This window comes from Micromys minutus (assembly GCF_963924665.1).
Source record: "Micromys minutus genome assembly, chromosome: 6".
NCBI lineage: Eukaryota > Metazoa > Chordata > Mammalia > Rodentia > Muridae > Micromys > Micromys minutus.
The window spans coordinates 23,484,609-23,491,234 of NC_137975.1; positions in this window are offsets into that span (position 1 = coordinate 23,484,609).

The following is a 6,626-nucleotide window of genomic DNA, read 5'->3' on the forward strand; positions in this document are numbered from 1 at the left end:
GTGTTTTATTTATTTATTTATTTATTTTATGTATATGAGTACACTGTAGCTGTTTTCAGACACACCTGAAGAGGGCATTGGATACCATTACCCATGGTTGTGAGTCACAATGGGGTTACTAGGAATTGAACTAAGGACCTCTGGAAGAGCACTCAGTTCTCTTAACCACTGAGCCACCTCTCCAGCCTGATTTAGTGTTTATGGGTTCATCTAAACCATGTAGACACTGAGTGTCCAGATTTGGCATGCATTACCAAATATATAAAATCTCTCTCCCAGTTCATAATCTTCTGCTCTTTTATGACATTCTGATAGAACCTGAATTTTATCTGGTCAACCAAACATGAAACTTGACATCCAGGCCTAGAATCTTGCCTTCTAAGTACAGAATCTCCACCTGTATACATAAAGACAAGGCTCACAGGTCAAGGAGCCTGTTTTGTAGAACAGTAACCTCTGGACAACCAGAAGCACAGGTGCAACAACCCAGGGCTTTGTCTGGCATTGGAAGTAGAAAGAACATTCTTTTTTTTTTTTTTTAAGATTTATTTATTTTATGTATGTGGTACACTGTCCTTATCTTCAGACACACCAGAAGTGGGCATCGGATCTCATTACAGATGGTTGTGAGCCACCATGTGGTTGCTGGGAATTGAACTCAGGACCTCTGGAAGAGCAGTCAGTGCTCTTAACCACTGAGCCATCCCTCTATCCCAGAAAGAACATTCTTGAAGGCGAGCTCCCAATCTGAAGCATCTAATGTTCTCTCTAAATCACTTCAGAACAAACATGTTAGAGGAGACTTGGCTGTCAGTTGCTGTAGAATTGTGTGTTTGCTTGTTTGGTGTGTGGAGACTTATTTATTTATACATACTCTCTGCTCAAATCTGGTGTCAGGGAGTGATTTGTGTTGCAAATCACTTACCCCAAAAGAATAAGAGATAGTTTATTCTAGAGACAAAATTGAGTAGTCATGGTTACATATTTTTTAAATATTTATTTAATGTATATGAGTGCTCTTTCTGCATGTACACCTGCATGCCAGAAGAGGACATCAGATCACATTATAGATTTGTGAGCTATCATGTGGTTGCTGGGAATTAAACTCAGGACCTCTGGAAGAACAGCCTTAACTCTTAACTGCTGAGGTACTTCTCCAGCCTATGGCTATATATCTTAGGGTTTAAAAAATATTTATTTATAGGTGCTGGAGAAGCAACTTGCTGGTTAAGAGCACAGATTCAGCCAGGCATGGTGGAGCATGCCAATAATTCCAACACTCTGGCAGAGGGAAGAGAGTCTCTGTGAATTTGAGGCTAGCCTAGTCTACATATTGAGTTCCAGGAAAGTCAGACCTATATATAGAGAAACTGTCTTAAAATATAGCAAGCAAACAAATAAAAAAGAAATAGAGATCAGGTTGACCTGTTCCAGTTGGAAGTGGTTTCATGAAGTTTTCATAGTCACAGAACAAAAGAAGTTCATAAACCAAAGCATTTTCTCAAATATGTTGGTGTAAACACCACATAGGCAGGTTAGAGCAAACTAGGAAAGTCTCTGCTGTAGGTATCAAATGTTATCTTTTGGCAGCTATAGCTTTGAGTGGATAGAAGCTAATGGTCTGTAATTAATACATTCTACAAGATTTTACCTGATAGTCATAAGGATAGTGTGCAAGATACAAGGTAGTTCACGAATGGTTAGTAAGGAAGTAAAGGTAACTCAAGGACATCTGGCTGGGGCTCTATGGTACACCAGCTGTTTAAAATCATGGAGGTTTGCTTTTGATTTTTTATGGTCCCAAGCTGGCCTCTGTAGATATGTAGCTGAGGATGATATGAACTTCTGATTTCTTGTCTCCACCCTCTAGGGGCTAGGATTACATGCGTGTACCACCACAGCTAGCTTAAGTGACAGTGAGGTTCTAATCAACATTAGTTGACTATATACAGCAAAGGTAGTACCTTAGGGTTTTATTGCTTCGAAGAGACACCATGACCAAGGCAACTCTTATAAAGACAAACAGTTGACTGGGGCAGGTTTAGAGTTTCAGAGGTTTCTTCCAGTATCATATGGTAGGAAGCATGACAGCATGCAGGCAGACATGGTGAGGAAAAAAAAAAAACTGAGAGTTCTACATCTTGATCTGAAGGCAGCCAGAAAGAAGACTGTCCCACACTGGGCAGAGCTTGAAAATAGGAGACATCAAAGCCCACCTATACAGTGACACACTTCCTCCAACAAGGCCACACCTACTCCAACAAGGCCACACCTACTAATAGTGCCATTCTTTATGGGTCAAGCATTCAAACACACAAGTCTATGGGGACCAAGCCTATTCAAACAACCACAGGTATCATAGAACCTTTATTGTATGTGTGGTTTTTCTTTTCTGGAAACTTCAGTTCACAAGTTGTAGAAGCTGGATTTTAACATATAGGCCTCTGTCCTCTGGGTACGGATTCCAGACAGACACGAGCATAAAATCTCTCCGAAAGTTTGGGAATTGGCTTTTTTTGAAGCTGGAGCCAGAACCTTTTGATGTGTCACCTAGCTCATGAGTGAGAAGATTTAGGTTCAAGGTTAAAACGGTGGTGAAGCCGGTGGAAAGCATCAGCCCCTTACTCCACTCATCTTGCCCACTTGAGTGATGTAGCAAGGGAAGAGATGCCGCTTGGGCTGGAGGCAGAACAGGCAAACTCTGTAGGCGGCCAGCTCAGCCCCTCTGCACCACGGACAAGTCATTCAACCATATGACCTTCATCTGTCCATTGCATGAAAAGGTCGCAGACGTGGTTAGAGAGACCAGTTTCAGCTCTATGTTCTGTCCTCTGCCTCTGCTTAACATTTCTCTCTGTTAAAGGCCTCTTCCCCTTGTCCTCAAGCTGGGCGAGGCTAAGCTATTATAGGCAAACAGAGTCCCTCCAGGGAAGGAGCAGCCACTGATTAGCTTTCTTCTAACCCTGGCCCTTCTTTTCTCCAGTAGTTTCTTCCACTGTTTCAGCTGCTCCCCTTGAAGACAGTTTTTGTTTGGAGTTCCCTTGAACTGATCTCCAAACAGTTTTTGTTTGGTCGGAGTTTCCCATTCAACTCAGACAATCAAGCCCCACTTTAAAAGATCCTGATTTTGCCTGACGGGGAGCATCCCACCCTTCACAGATGCATTGGCCACATTACACACGGCCACACAGGCTTAGCTAATGGTGGGTCTAAGCAGAAGGAATCAAACTCATCTAAGGGAGATGTAAGTCTATTTTCTGTTCTTTGACCCAAGGGCTACCGCTGTTAATGTCTGACTTTATATACCTAAAAGATGGCTCAGCCCTTTTTATTGAATTCTCCATTCCAGTCACTGTGCATCTCCTGCAGAGGGGAAGCTGGCCTCTTTCACGCCCAGCTCCTCTTTCCTACTTTCCCGATGGCGTGTGATGAACTTGAGGTACCCAGACCGCAGAACATTTCATGCACATCCATCGCATTTCTTCCTGTGCTTCCCACACCCTGAGTTATGACATTGCTTTCTCTCTGCATCCCCCCAAGCTCCCTTCATCTCACTAGGATCTTTTTCATAGTCATTTTGGAAGAAACTTTCATGTTTCTTGGGTCTGGAGAGATGTGTCGGTGGTGAAGAGTACATGATCCTCTTCAGAGGGTCCGAGTTTCTGTGCCAGGACTCACACACAGCAGGCTGCCTACACTGCCTGTAACTCCAGCTCCAGGAGCTCCAACGCTCTTCTCTCGCATGAGACAGAGTCTCTTTTGTTCTCAACACCCATTTCATATCCCCGACTCCCACCCCTCCCAAGTGCCAGACAAAGTATTCCGAGACACGTCCTCTGCCCTAGCAGCTTTCTTGGAGATCCTGTCTTTAAAGGGGGCAGTGTCTCCGGTAAGCAGGTATCTGATTTGATAGTTTCATTCTACGCTGGAGGCAGTCCTGTTCCTATCTAGGCTTTCTACTTTGTACTCCCGGCTATGAAATTGTAAGCCAAAGTCCTTACTACTCACCCCCCTCTCCCCTTGCTCCCCAGACAGTTCAGGGCAGAGTCTGGGTTGTGCTCTTTGGAGGGCAGGGTTTAGTTTCTGTTTTAAGGTATCCTACACTGTTTTCAGTAACTGGAAGGACTCCCTCTCCCAAGGGAGTTCACACCTACTCACTAAGGACGGGCCTGCACAGACTGTCCCCAGAGCAATCCTCCCACCTCAGGTTCTGTCACTCCTTCCTTTAATCTGGGCAATAGAATCACTGCAGCTGGCTGTGCACCTGGGACTCCCAAGTCCCTGTGGCCCGGAGTCTGGCTTTGGACTCCCTGCTGGGTTGCTGGCCTTGACCCTTGCAGCTCATCTAGCAAAGAACTGTAAAGCCTGTTCCTCATTAGAAGGGCATCCAGCCATATGCAGCTCCTGGAGAGGTGCAGGTGTTAAAACTCTCCTCTGCAACCTGAAATCTGGTGAGGATGCACAAAAGAGATGCAAACCCAGTGCCGTATTCATCTGCCACTGTATTCATCCCTTGTGACTCTTAACTCAAGCCCCCTCCCCCCACAAACCCATAGCTCTGACTGAGCACAGTGTCCCCCACAACCCCAACCAAGGCAGTCCTTCCAGAACCTGGACCTGCTTGCAAGCTCTGCTGCAGCAGGGTGAATATTTATATTTTCAGTATTTAAAAAGGAGCTCCTGGGGTTGGAGAAGTGGCTCAGTGGTTAAGAGCACCGACTGCTCTTCCAGAGGGCCTGAGTTCAATTCCCAGCAACCACATGGTGGCTCACAACCATCTGTCATGGGATCTGATGCCCTCTTCTGGTGTGTCTGAAGTGGGTGACAGTGTGCTCACATACATACAGTAAATAAATAAAATCTTAGAAAAAGAAAAGGAGCCCCTAGAAGGAGAAGGTAGAATCAAGACCACCAGAAGCAGAGGGCAGAGGGAGGGGGCACTACATGGTAATGATGACAGCTCCAGGTCTCCACAGCAGGGTGGATGACCACAGCTAAAACCACGTTACTATAGCCTTCAAGGCATAGAAAACAGGACTTTGAATGCTACTAACGCAAAGATGTGAGAAATGTTGGAGAGGAAGGGAAGGCTAAATTATCCCGATGAGATCATGGCATATATGCGTGTATCAAAATATCACACTGTAATCCCTAGTGTAGATAGAAAGATTGGGAGCACACACAGAAATGCAGTCTTTTACTCCTTTGCTTTCTTTCCCCTTAGAACACAACGCCAAGCTGAGCAAGTCCCCTGGCCCCGAAAGCCCTCCCCTCAGGTTACCTGCTCTCCCTTTGGTTCTCCAGGAACATGTCTTTTTCTCTGCTTCTTAGAACTGTCTCTATTCCTTGGTGTGCTTTTCTCCATTCAGTGCAGCTGACTACAAATCTTTCAACTGTCATCATATGTCACCCTTAAGGCACCCTCAATGACTTCTCAGCCTAAAACAGCTTCGTAAGTGCCTGGTCCCCAGTCCCCACCCCTTCACCTCCCCCAGCCCCTAACACTTCTCTACTTGATGTTCTCTTTGATCCCTGACCGCTTGCTTGCTCTTTTTGTCTAGCACTTTATTATTATTATTTTATTTATTGATGTATGGCCACACTGTACATTTCAGGCTGGTCTCAGACTAGCAATCCTCCTGCCTCTGCTGTCTCTTTGGTACTGAAATTATAGGTATAAGCTACCATACATGACACTACAGCTTTTAATGGCAAATTGATTTAGTTTTTATTGGTTATGTTGTTTCTGCTTACTCAACAAGCTCTGAGAGGTGTGTGGCAGAGAGAAAGCTCATGTGTCTTCTAGGCAACACAGTCTTTGGCCCAGTACCTGGCATATAATAGTTTAACAAACTCATGCTGAATGTCAAGTAAATTGGTGTTAGGAAATAAATTCAGCTCTCTTTCTCCACATAATGGTAGCGGAAACTCAGAGCAGCGGCCTCAGACTTTGCTGTACTTTAACATCACCTGGGAGAGGCTTAAAGCCCCACAAGGCAATTGAAATAGAACTTTGAGGTATGGCTAACATTTAGAGGTTGGGAAGGGTGCATGTGTGATAGCTAGCTGTTCAGTCCTGGTTTACTTTATGAGCTATTATGTGGATGCTTGGACTTGAACCAGGCCCCTCTGGAAGAGCAGCCACTGCTTTTGACAAATGAGATTTGCTGGGGAAACAAAAATACAATTCCTGCATTTTGGGCCAAATTAAAAAATTTAGCACCAGCCAATTAAATTTTAAATATAATATTAAATATACTGATCAAAAGATGGACGTTGGTCAAGACCATTCCCTGGAATTTCCCACTTGCATTGGCCTTGAGCCACACATTGTAGGGAGTCATAAGGATCAATCTATAGGCTGCCATACTTTCCCATGGGGCTTTGGTATTTTCCAAGAACTACATTTCCCAGAATTTCAAGAAGTTACCTGGTTCTTGGACAGACGGGGCATACAAGTTAATTTTGCACATTATAGAGCCATCTCTCCAGCCCCTCTAAACACACACATACACACACACACACATACACACACACACACACACACACACACACACACACACATGTACACTCGCAATTCCAAGGTTATTCTAGTTTAGGTGATTTAGAGCAGTGGTTCCTTTTTT